The sequence below is a fragment of the Nilaparvata lugens genome, unplaced genomic scaffold, assembly GCF_014356525.2.
Source record: "Nilaparvata lugens isolate BPH unplaced genomic scaffold, ASM1435652v1 scaffold4345, whole genome shotgun sequence".
NCBI classification, from domain to species: Eukaryota; Metazoa; Arthropoda; class Insecta; order Hemiptera; family Delphacidae; genus Nilaparvata; species Nilaparvata lugens.
This window is the reverse complement of record NW_024090623.1, coordinates 1-13926: the sequence shown is the minus strand read 5'-3', so window position 1 is coordinate 13926 and position 13926 is coordinate 1. Positions and strand designations below refer to the sequence as shown.

Here is a 13926-nt window from a genome sequence, read left to right as displayed (position 1 = left end):
AGTAACCAATTAGATTCGATTGGAAGCCAAGAATTTTAATGGTTTTATCAGACTCCAAAGTGAAATCTTTTGCATCAATAGCACAATGCTCTGGAGGAAGATTTGATAGAATGGTAGAATGATTGCTGGCCTACTTTAGCAATTCAAATTTACCTTTGCTTAACAATTCAGTAAGCTGCAGTTGCTTGGTTGCTTCCATTGATGAGACTGATGTAACTATATCATCCATGTAAGTAGAAAACCATAAGGCTTCAGAAGGCTTCTCCTCTGATACCTTACCCATCAGGCAGTAGCCCCATACAGTTTCTAGGGCAGATGGTGTACCTGCTGGACCAATCACCTTTCTTCCAGTCAGAATGAAGGAGAAGTATTCAGCACCCAATAAAATATCAACCTCCTCTGAAAGGAAAAATTCAGAATCTGCTAGCTCCAGTCCTTCAATATGTGCCCAGTATGCATTTTTTATCTGATTTGTAGCTGCTATTTTGTTGACTCCCGACGCGGTAATTTTTAATGAAGGGGAGTTCGGTGTTTCAAATTCACAGTTAGCAATTTCATCTGTCACTTCCAGTTTAGTATCAGATAATCCATAGATTGGCAAACTGTGTGTTTTCTGTACCACTAAACCCAGTTTTTTCATGCATCGCCTTGTAATAAATGACTCGGTGCTTGCACTATCTAATAATACTTTGACCTTGTGATAATTGCCTTGATTACCTCGAACTCCCAATTTAACAGTTGGTAACAATACTAAGGAACTATTTACATTCGAAAATACTTTCTTAGCTGAGTCAGTAACAAATGTTTGATGGCTTTGATCAGCAACGTCGTGCCCGTCTACCCTGCTCATTTGTTTATTACCGGCCAATGTGTTGGTGTTTTCAACAGGCGGCTGTCTCGGCTCTAAATGGAGGAGCGAATGATGACGTGAATTACAGTGACTGCACGGCTTCCTTCTTCTACAATCTCTAATAAAGTGCCCTGCCAATAAACAGCATATACATAGTTTCCATTCTTTTACACGTTTTAATCTATCAGACGGTTTGAGATTCAAGAACACTTCACAATTTTCCAGTTCATGAGAATTATTACATTCAATACATTTCAGCTCGTCTGATTTCGATTTAACAATCATAGCTGAAGCTTTGTAATTTCCCATAGTGGGTTTCGATTTCCCAAACTGCTTACGTGAGGAGGCTTCTGACGATGTAGATGACCCCAATAAATCAGTGGATTTGGTAGCCTCCAAAATAACAGCTTCATCATTCAAAAATATTTGGAAGTTTTTCAAATCAGATACTGTTCCATTTCTTAGCAGTCTCTGCCACTTCTCTCTCAATTCTTCAGTCAGTTTTTTAGGTAAGACAAATAATAATGGAATCGACCAGTCATTAACTGAATGACCAATTGGTTTTAGTGCTGCAATATACTCAGCTAAATGAGTGATGAATTTTCGTAGCGAGTCTGGTTGCTTATTAACTGCTGGCATATCAAAAATTGCTTGCAAGTATGCGTCAGTCAGCTTGTAAGAGTCATTGTAGTGATTCAATAATATTTTCCATGCCTCAGCATAATGATCACTTGTCAATGGGACTACAGAAATGACTGACAGTGCATCGCCTCTCAGTACAGACCAAAGATACATATGTTTTTGTATGTCAGCAATTTGACCATTATTATGAACCGTGGCATCGAATAAATCTTTAAATTGACTCCAAATTTTCAAATTGCCGTCAAAAGTCATTAAAGGAAGCTTAGGTAGGGCAACTGGCGAGATATTTCCAGTTGTAGGTGAAGAAGCTACATTGGAAGAACTAATATTCAAATTTGTTTGAGTGGATGGTAAGGTTTCGAGAATAGCCTTGACATTGAAATATGTCTCATCAAATTGGCTCATCAGTTTTTCAAGCTCAGTTGTTTCCAATCGAGGATTTTGTTTGTTATAGTAGCTCTGCATCTTATCTATTGAACTCCACCTGGTGGTGATCGATATGCTCACCCATAACTTTCAATAAATTCTTCATTTTTTTATTTTTCGGATCCTTTTCGACAGCTTCGGCAATTTCATTAATCTGTTTTATTTTACGAATTAATGCATCTCTTTGAAACGTCAAGTCTTCGATAACACCCATAGTGAGGCAATAACAGTGAGCGCTCGTCGAGAGAGAGAGTGTGACAGAGAGCCAAACAAGAATAAGAGGGAAAACATGAGAGCAGGTGACACAATGAAGTAGTGTAATGAACAATGGCTAGCTTATCTAATCATACAAGCCAAGCCAGCATTTCAACTTATGCTCGGTAGAGAATGATCAGTTACAAGGCTAATAATAGACTACTGTATCAATACTCATTGGTACAAACAATATCTGCTATTAATAACGAAGTAACGACAATAATCAATGCAAATAACTGCAAGTATCCTTTGAAAAAAGTAACAGTTCCAGTTACTGTTACAGCTAGACGACGTATAAGTCTTTCTCTACTTATCGACATGAACTTGCCAGTCCAGCCTTGTGGCGCCAATGCAACAATCTTACGTAATAAAACTACGACACAATTATTTATGAAAATATTACTTGTGCTACTCAATTTCCAACTTAAATTGAGCCCAAATTTCTTAAGAATACCACAAATTAAGCATATATTCATCTACGATGACAAAAACAAGCCATATACACAGAAAAACCAAGAATAAAATGGGCATAAAAAACGACAAACCTATTAGATGATATTTCAAACTTATGTCCTATTCAAATTCGATTAACAAATAAACCGGCCCGGAGGACCATGTTTATTCGACAGAGGCTGGCTCAAACAGCACTCTGGTTTGTCTGGCGTCGGGTAGCAAGTTGAACAATTTAAATGGCTAAGTGCACAATAACATAGGCCTACCTTCATGTCCAAATCCTCCTTGCTTCTAGGATCCCGGGTCCAGATCACGATACGAGACTAGACAACACTTGTAATAAATCACAATAAATCAATAGATCACTTTGCAAAAATCGACATTACGAGAAGTGAGCTGTTCGATTGGCTCGCAAACGGCAACTGGCGGTATTATGCTCTGCTTGTCACCCTTCAATTGGCCCCCCCACCACACAACGCCAGACAACAAAGGGGAACATTCATATAACATCCGAACAGGTATTACTGTTGAATCTGACGGAGGGAAAAATTAACCGAGTTTTCATCTATGTGGTTAAAGCATTAGAAATAAGACAAATGATATGTGATCTTGTTTGAGAGTGATCAGATGCTATTTAATTCTCATTGGAAATATTGTATTATAACCTTTACCATCAAAATTGTGTAATATTGTTGTTTATTATAAATTGTTATGTAGAGAGTTTATTTTTTTACTATGTTTGTTGGCTCAACTCTATTTGTATGATTAATGTGAACAAATAAATTTATTATTATTATTTGGGAGCTATCACACGCGCTGACACATGATTCCAGCTGGTTAGTATTAGATGTTGAAGCGACAGACTAATATTTCAATTCAAATAGGTTCCCAATGAAACCTACTGTCAAATGATTCTTGTAAGAGAAATATTTAGTTGTTTTCATAATTTTCATCAACTCTGTATAATTAAAAGTTGCAGGTTTCAAAGATTACAACACAACAGTTCTTGAGTGAGTTCTTCAACCCAAGGGGTCACTAGTATTAATAGGTACTTGAATGTTTGTTGCAGGTGCATTATGACGACGAACGTAAGCGTGTAGTGGCCGAACCAGTGGAGTTGTCACAGTAATTCCGCAAGTTCGACCTCTCGAATCCGTGGGAACTGTTCCCCAACTACCGAGATGCTCCCCCAGCAGCCGAAGAAATTCCCATCAATACTGAGTCCAAGAAGTAGACGTTCCCGACCCCATCAAATGTTTCAGTAAGTATATAAATACTATGTTATGTTACTACAAACATAAAAAAATATTAGAAAATCAGTGTTGTTTGTGTTTATCATTTCTCATCAGCATTCTGATTTGGATTTCTGAAGAAAAGCAAAGTCTATAAATACAGGTCATGACACTCGTGTTCCTTAAGCTGTATACACATATACACTCTTCCAACCCGCACCGAGCATGCTCCTCCCTCGTACCGCCCTCGTTCCTCCATCGAACCACAGTCGCACCACCCATGCACCCATCATGAACGTTACGGAAGATGTTAGATCTTCTCGCGTTCCCCGGTTGAACCACTCTTGCTCGCCGGTCAAAAACAATATCCCAGTTCAAATAATATGTGAATTCAGGTTTTAATAATGAAATTTCAAAAATAAATGCTTCAATTATTTATTTATCTATTATTAAAAATTGTTCTTATTCTTGTAACTTAAGGATTATGTTTCATAAGGCATTGGGAGAAGACAGAGATATGCCAGGCCAACTTCAAAAAGAGTTTTAAGTTCCTGATCAATTAAATCTAAAAATCAACAATTCAGTTCCTGGTTGGAATCTAAATATTATTATTCTGTCGGAACCATTTATTTTACAATTCAAAGCCAAGCAATATCCTTTGAACAATATTACAAAATAACCCATCATGTTGTTCAATCTATAATGATAACAGCTGATAAATTTGAAAATTGGTGAACTGGAACCCCATAAAATGGCGATTTTGCAATGCATCATGGGATTGTGTCATGATCTGTATTTATAGACCTTGAAGAAAATGGGTTTCTTCAACGCGATCCATCCAGTTAGGTGGGGTGTACACCGACTAGTAGTCAAGACAAGACTAGTCACGTTTAGACACAATACTTTATTCACATAGTTGCTTATGAAGACATGTCTAATTGCAATGATTAATCAGTGTGAGTTCGTCATAAGTAACTATGTAAAATATTGTGACTGAACGTGTCTAATCATGTCTTGTCTTGTCTTTTCTTGACTAACTGGTGTGCACCTAGCCTAAACTGGTCATGGATGTAGAAGGAGGAATTATGGAATTCGTCAGAAAATATTCTCTGTATAGTGAGGTCCACGTTATAATGGCAATGGAGGAAGATATGAGAACAGCCTTCCAATTCTCTGTCTTGACACTGCCTTCTATAGAGAATAGCTGTCACCTGTATATCTGATGTGAAATCAACTTTTCATCATTGTTTTAAATAATCAATTATATTTTATCAAAGAAAAAATCGTTTTCTCACTATAGATATAATTTAACTTATACCATGATGAAAGAAGATGGAAGGTACAGTAGATAAGGGGCCGTACGAATAAAGTTGAGCATTTGCTAATACTTCTAAAATATTGAGCATAATATGCTTCATTTTCTATGAATAAACGTGAGCAAAACCTTTTGCTTATGCTCATCAAAAAAATAGTTTGAGTATTTGCTCAAAAGTAAAGCTTATGCTCAAAATCGTATGAATAAACTAGAGCATTTGCTCAACTTTTGAAGCAAATGCTTCAAAAAAGGTGAGTCTAGTCTAGAGCAGCTTTTCACCTTTTGCTCATAGTAAAATGGCTCAACTAATTCGTGTGAGTAAGAGGAATCTATACCAAATACGATCACAACGAATAGTTGGGAACTATAAAACTATTTTTAGATTCAACCATGATTATATATCACCATTATTCCTACAAAAGAATGAATACAATAGATACCTATCAGATGGAGTTCCAATGGGGCACAGCTCTGTAATAGTTGTCATGTTACTTCTATTTTTCCTGCCATCACAAAATAGGAAATAGGCATTTAAAAATATGAGTGTAGACGATTATAAAAAGGCTATTAAAATTATAAGATTATGCTAAAGATAATTATAGAGATGACATTTTTTACGCTATTATTTCAAAATTCAGAACTCAATTAATAACCTAAAACTCAATTCATAGATAGAGAACAGAGCAGACGACCAAACACAAGCTGTGTCTATACTTGCATATTTAGCACTCAAGTAAGTTGCACATTCCAACCTTTCACTATAAAAACAAAGTAAGGCAATTCAGCTGATGAAAAATCTTTAAAATACGTGAGCATTTCCTCCAGAGTTCAGGAGGATAAGGTAAAGCTTATTCATATAAAAATAAGCAAATGCATATGCTTCTACCTAATGCTCATGAGCAAAACCTTATGCTCCATGCTTATGAGCATAATAATTATGTTCAGTTTTTATTCATATGGCTCATAGTGTCCGAAATATGTCTGGATAATGAAATAATCTCGAAAATGTTTGGAAGAGGACCACTATAGGCCTACTCTGAATAAAAAAATCTGGTGTGGTGCACTCACACAACTTTCCTTGCCATTATGAAAATTGATCACCTGATGCTATAGTGTTCCCGCGCATCTCAAGTCTACTATTCAAAGATTTGAGCCAGCTGGTGACAGGGCAATACGCTAAGGACACACGAGGTCTGCTACCTCTTCATAGTGAATGAATTTCAATAGAATCAACTTACAGTTGCCAACTGTTTGCAATTGAATAATCACATTTTCTCAAATTTCAAGCTTATTTTCAATTTTAGGTGAAAATGTTACTGAACATTAATTGTAGAGATTTTCATGCTCAATCTTCTCCCATTAAATTTTTTTGTTTAAATCGTATCTGAAGCCTGATAATTGGGAATCTAAAATCAAACTTTTCATAGATGGGGCGGAGCTCCTGAAATTTTTACAGATATGGGACTTGTGGCAGTTGATAGAGCTTATCAATTACTATTTTATGTATGAATTTGATCAAAATCGTTGGAGCCATTGTCGAGAAAATGGCAAAAAACTCTGTTTTTGACAAAATTTTCGCCATTTCAGCCGCCATCTTGAATTGCATTTGATCGAAATTGTTCGTGTCGGATCCTTATAGTGTAAGGACCTTAAGTTTCAAATTTCAAGTCATTCCGTTAATTGGGAGATGTGATATCGTGTACACAGACGCACATACACTCATATACACAAACACACACACATACAGACCAATACCCAAAAACCACTTTTTTGGACTCAGGGGACCTTGAAACGTGTAGAAATATAGAAATAGGGGTACCTTAATTTTTTTCGTTGGAGCCATTGTTGAGAAAATGGCAAAAAACTCTGTTTTTGACAAAATTTTCGCCATTTCAGCCGCCATCTTGAATTGCATTTGATCGAAATTGTTCGTGTCGGATCCTTATAGTGTAAAGACCTTAAGTTTCAAATTTCAAGTCATTCCGTTAATTGGGAGATGCGATATCGTGTACACAGATGCACATACACTCATATACACAAACACACACACATACAGACCAATACCCAAAAACCACTTTTTTGGACACAGGGGACCTTGAAACGTGTAGAAATTTAGAAATTGGGGTACCTTAATTTTTTTTGGAAAGCAATACTTTCCTTACCTATGGTAATAGGGCTAGGAAAGTAAAAACGTTGAGACTTGGAGAAAATATCCGTCTTGACAAAGTATTTGAAAAATCAATATTTGAGGGGCCTAGACGCAAAAGTCACATTCTCCATTTTTTTGAGAAATTGAGTTATTCATATGGCTGTGTTCGTATTTTAAAGGGGAATCAAACTTGTATGTGAAATTTCAATATTTTCTTGCTATAACCCATATGGCTGGATTGATTACTCTGTATCTAATGACTATGTTGTCGAATTGAATACATTCTGTCATATGGGTTTGCATGGAAAGATTAGAATTTCGAACAATTTGGCAACAGGAATATTTTTCCCTAGTCTCAAGTTAGGGTTGTGCGGCAGAGCGGACCTAGGGTCCTAGCTCCGCCCTAATAGAGGCATATAATCATTAAATCTCAACCTATCTCATACAGACTTTAGTTGTAATACAAGCTCAAAAGTCTAATCGTAATGGAGCGCTACGATTGGCCGAATAAGCTCCTCCCACTTGTTGTCTCAAATTGCTGTTAAGGTGCGTACACATTTACACGTCGCGAACATGAGCAATTCACTTTTAATCAGCTGATGCCAAGCTTTTTATATCTGTATCTTACCGTTTCTGTAAAAATACAGATATAGTCAGCTGATTAAAAGTGAATTGCTCATGTTCGCGGCGCGTATATCTGTACGCACCTTTAGCCAATCATACCTCTCGGATGTCCATTCAGCTTTCGTGAATGGAACACAAAATGGAGGATTCCCTTGTTTACAATATTACTCATCATTTGGTTAGTCAATTGGTAAGATTTACTTTTAAATGTCTACGGCCCGGTTGCAAAAAAGCCGGTTAAATTTTAACCGTGATTAATTTCACGAGAACCAATCAGATAAGACCTTTTCGATAAGACGGTTTCACTGATTGGTTCTCGTAGAATTAATCACGATTAAAATTTGACGGGCTTTTGTGCAACGGGCATTAAATTGGTTGAATGGAAGTGTTACAGTGATATTTATAAGAAATCTATTCAACCATATAAAGCTGGATTCTCACAATGATATCAGTGAAAGTGAAAATATAATGTCCATGGGTTTTAATGAGACAATACATACTTGCTCGACCGTGCTGAGTGTGAATAGTCCAATTAGAACTCATGTAAATTATATTTACATGGGTAAATAGGCTTCCCGTTCTACCTATGCTAACAGTGGTTTGAATAAACAAACAATATATTAAGATGGATTTTTGCGTTTTTTATTAAAAACGAAATTTACTTAAGCTGGGTTTACACCAAAGTTATTGACAAAATTAATGTTAATAACTTAATCCTTATAGATTCTATTACATTGAACGGAACTTGACAAACACATAAATGTTCATCATGTGTATGATAAGATATGTTCAATCTAATAGAATCTATAAGGATTAACATTTTGTTATCAACTTTGATGTAAACGCAGCTTTACTGTTGAGTTATTGAAAATCAACTTGATAAAATAATGTACAAAGATTGTAAACAAGACGTTTCTTTATTTAGAAATGAAACAATTACAAATTGAGTTTGTTATTTTATATTTTTTGAAAACATATGTTTCAGTAAACATAATATGACTAATTTCTATTAATCAATAATATTACAAACTACAGTTTACAATAGTTTGGCCTCCTCAACACCCCTTATAGCCAACCCTAACCACCTCTAGTAAATAACAATAGAAAATTACTAAGTTATAATAAATTAATTACAAACTAAAAGGAAAAACGTTTACAACAGCTAGATTGAACAAATTTGTTTACCGACAAAAAGTTATATAGAAAAAATACAAAGTTATAAGAAATTTAATTACAAACTAAAAGCAAAAAAGTTTACAACAGATTGAAAAAAATTAATAACAGGCGAATATTTTTATATCAATTTCCAAATGTGATTTCTGTAAAGATATATTTCCAATACAATTTTCAAAATAAATTTTAATTGAATCGTATAAGCTGAGCTTTGGCTTCAGTTGAAGTTACAATAAATTCACTTACAAACTAAGTTTACAATTTATAGTTGGCATCCTCAAAACCCCTTATAGCCAACCCTAACCACCTCTAATAAATAACAATAGAAAATTACTTATAGAAAATTACAATAGAAAAGTTACAATAAATCTAATTGAAAACTAGAAGAAAGAAAGTTTACAACAGTTGGAGTGAACAAATTTGATTACAGACAAAATTATATGAATTTTCAAGTGTGACTTTTGCAAAGATTTGAAATGAAACATTACTTCAAAATGAATTCAATTAATCACCAACAATTGATAAAGTCTTAACTTTGAAATACAGTAAAATTTTGAGACTTAAAATCAACCACACTATCTTAAACTTGTTTTGAGTTTATTCAGGCAATAATAAGTTGATAATTTTATAAGCTGAGCTTTGACTTCAGTTAAAGTTACAATAAATTCACTTACAAACTAAGTTTACAATAGTTGGCCTCCTCAACACCCCTTATAGCCAACCCTAACCACCTCTAGTAAATAACAATAGAAAATTACTAAGAGTCTGATTCCGAGCTCGGGATTTAGCCAAGTTCTAGACTTTAAACAGCTGGAGTCAGAAAATTTACTTTCCGAAACGGGGCGTAATCGCAGTCCACGAAATTTTGAAAAACTATAAAATTGAACACAAAATAAAATGAAGAGAAAATAGTGTAAAGTTTCAGCTATTTTGATTTATTTGGGAATGTTTCATTTCGTCAAGGAAAAGCGTTTCCAATTATAGAGATGAGAAAATAAAGATTATCATAAAAACTACGACTATGCCCAGTTTTGGAAAGCCAATTTTCTGACTCCAGCTAGAACTTAGCTAAATCCCGAGCTCAGAAACCGGCCCCTTAAAGTTACAATAAATTCACTTACAAACTGAGTTTACAATAGATGGCCTCCTCAACACCCCTTATAGCCAACCCTAACCACCTCTACTAAATTACAATAGAACAATTACTAAGTTACAATGAATTTAATTACAAACTAAAAGGAAAAAGTTTAGAACAGTTCAATTGAACAAATTCAATAACAGGCTAATATTTTGATATTAATTTCCAAATATGATTCCAACTGCTTTTAATTACAAACTGAAAGGAAAAGGTTTAGAACAGTTCAATTGAACAAATTTAATAACAGGCAAATATTTAAATGAATTTCCAACTGTAACTTTTGCCATAACTTTACAGAAGTCACAGTTGGAAATTCATATAACTATTCCCCAGTTATTAAAGTTGTTCAATCCAACTTTGTTTCAATACAATATCTAAAATACATAATTATTTCAACTGAATAGTATGATGAAAATAAAAAATAAATATTCTAATTTTAAAATTATTATTCAACAAAGGAAAAATTAAAAAGAAACAGTAATTGTGATGTAGTCCACCCACCATGAGCTGAGCGATTTCTTAACAAGTTATAATAATTATTACAAGTTAAGTATAAGTACAAGTTATAATAATTATTACAAGTTAAGTATAAGTACAAGTTATAATAAGTATTACAAGTTAAGTATAAGTACAATTTATAATAAGTATTAGCAAGTTGATAGCCTAATAATTCTTCAATGAATTAATTAACCAGTAATTAATTTTAGAGGTAAGAGATAAAAAACACTGGTAACAATTTTTTCAATTTGTCAGTCTCAACGCATGTTGTCAAAATTATTAATACTAGTTACTTCAATTCTTAATATAGTAATTGACTTGTCAATTTGATGAGATTATAGGATTAAAATTTTTGACAACATGAGGTAAGGCTATGGATTCTTCACTAATTAGAGCATTGAGCTGTGGCTCAAAAATTGAAATTAATTAATATTTTACCATTAAAAGAATACATTTTAGTATTATTATAGATTATAGAATTAGTAAGGCTTTAGATTGTCGAATTGAAGTAACTAGTATTAATGATTTTGACAACATGCGCTGAGCTATGACTTGACAAATTGAAAAAATTGTTACCAGTGTTTTTTAATGAATTATGTAGAAATCAATATTGGAAGAATTAATCTTAATATTATCTTATGAATAGTATTTTGATAGAGATATTCATTCATGTTAACCAGCCAGGGCTCAGCTTATAGTAGGGTACAAAGTTACAAATAATTCACTTACAAACTAAAAACTTAACTATGTTAACAATATTTGGCCTTCTCAAATTTCTATATAGCCAATCCGTTTCACCACAAGTTAATTACAATGGACAAATGACTTAGTTGGAAAAAACTTACTTACAACTGGAAGGAACAACATTTATAATAGTTCAATTGAATAAAATTTAATGACAGGCAAAAATGTATGTGAATATTCAACTGGACTTCTGCAAAATCATATCTAATGAGGAAGCTACAAGTAAATCACAAGAAGCCATCAAGAAAATTGAGAAATGGACTAGAACCTGGCGGATTAAGTTGAATGAAAGCAAGTCCACACATGTTGTCTTCACAAATAGGCATTATGTGTACATTCCAATAAGATTAAACAACAAGAAAGTTCCGTTTGCAAATGAAGCTAAGTATCTTGGAATGACACACTAGATGCAAAACTACGATGGAAGTCACACGTAAAGAAAAAGAAAGAAGAATTGGTTTTTAAATATTAATCTGGGCTTCTGCAAAATTATATCTTTAATACAATTTTCAAAATATACAATTATTTCAATTGAAGAGAGTAATGAATATTTCCAATTAACACAATAATTGAAATGATTAATAGTGGAAAAATGAAAAACAAACAATAATAAATTTTTATAAGAGTTCACGTGCCATGATCTGATCTATGGCTCAAAAATTTGATGAAATTAGTATTATTAATGTTTAATTAATAATTTTAATGAAGTTATTCAATTTTAAGTAATTGATGTTATAATGTTTATAGAATCAGTAAGACTTTGGCTTGCCAATTTGAAAGAATTAGTATAATAATTTTGATACAAGCTGAGCTATGTACATAGTAATTAGAATGCTAATTCATAATTGAATGAATAAATAAATATGTCTTAGCAAACACAAGAAATTAGCATCAATATTTTTCAATAAATCATAAAGTAAGAATATTAGAGGAATAATTGATGTCAATTACAGAAAAATAGTATTGATAATTTTGACAAGAAGCTCAACTAAATTGAAAAAAACAATTTAACATTTATTAACATAGTAACATAGTATTAACATTTTTTTATGAATATTGTGAAGTAATTACTATCAGAGGAATTATGTTAGAATATGATTTTATGAATTAATGTATTAGAGTAATTGATGTTAAAATGATCATTATTATTTATTGTATAAAGCACTATAATCATAATATATGTATTATAGAATATATAATTTATTATGACATTGAAGGAAAAACTAGGCTGAGCCTGTACTATTTCCCTCTAAAATTTTGATAGAATGTTAATGTTGTCCAAAAGTTGAGGTTATGTAATCATGGAATCAGTAAGGCTCTTTGGCTTGTCAATTTTTGAGGAATTAATATAATTGATTTTGATATAAGCTGAGCTATGTCTCAACTAATTAAAGGAATTGTTAGTTATATTTTTAATGAACTGTGAAGTAATTGCAGTTGAAGGAATTGATGTTTGAATGCTATATAATCAGTAAGGCTTTATATAATACTATATATCTTTAATAATGCTTTATTAATGCTATATAATCAGTAAATTTTGAAGAAATGAGAATTAATAAATTTGACATTTTGAAGAAATTGGAAGAAATATTTTAAGAGAATTATGAAGTAATATTTTTTAAAAGAATTATGAAATACAGTAATTGATATTGGAGGAATCTATGTATGATGTATAGTATGATTATAGTAAGGCTTTGGTTAGTCATTTTGAAGGAATAAGAATCAATAAATTTGACATAAGTGAGCTATTGCTGAACAACTTTTAGAAAAATTAGTATTGATATTTTTTCAATGGATTATGAAGTAATTGATATTAAAAGAATTGATTTTTGTACAAATTTTGAATCAGTAACGCTTTGGCTTGTCAATTAGAAGAAATGAGTATTCATGTATTTTAATGAATTATGGCGTAATTAATATCAGATAATTGTATGTTAGTATCAATGTGGTTAGTATGATCAAGCATGAGAGATCAAGATTAATCATCTAATCCCACTTTTAAATCCCAAAATGATCTGGCAACACTTAACAGCTATCTTGTGTTCACTCACTCACGTTTCAAAGAGAAAAATATCAAGCACTCAATTGGAGGATGAATAAATTATAGAACAGAACAAAATGGAAGATCATAATTCACTATAATAATAATAATAATATCGAGTGACCTGGCTGGCTCAGGTCTGGTGTCAGAGTTTTCAGGTCGCAACTGAACAATTTCAGGGCCTCTGACATGACCTAACGACTGCTTTTTAGGCAGCCGGGACCGACGGCTTAATGTGTCCATCCGAAACACAGGAGTGGCCCGAGATAAATATCTTGCCCGGGCCGGGATTTGAACCCGGGCCTCTGAATCATAAAGCCAGCATCTGATCCACTCGACTACGATAAGCCACTAATTAATTCACTAATAAGCCACTAGTGAAATAT

At 33.1% G+C, this 13926-nt stretch overlaps 1 long non-coding RNA gene across 1 annotated transcript; it reads left to right on the top strand.

The window, feature by feature from the left end:
• The first annotated feature begins 2981 nt into the window (after positions 1-2981).
• LOC120355705 lies at positions 2982-3945 on the top strand. Its single transcript, XR_005573750.1, has 2 exons — positions 2982-3144; positions 3696-3945. It is a non-coding gene; the product is annotated as an uncharacterized LOC120355705 (long non-coding RNA).
• The last annotated feature ends 9981 nt before the right edge of the window (positions 3946-13926 follow it).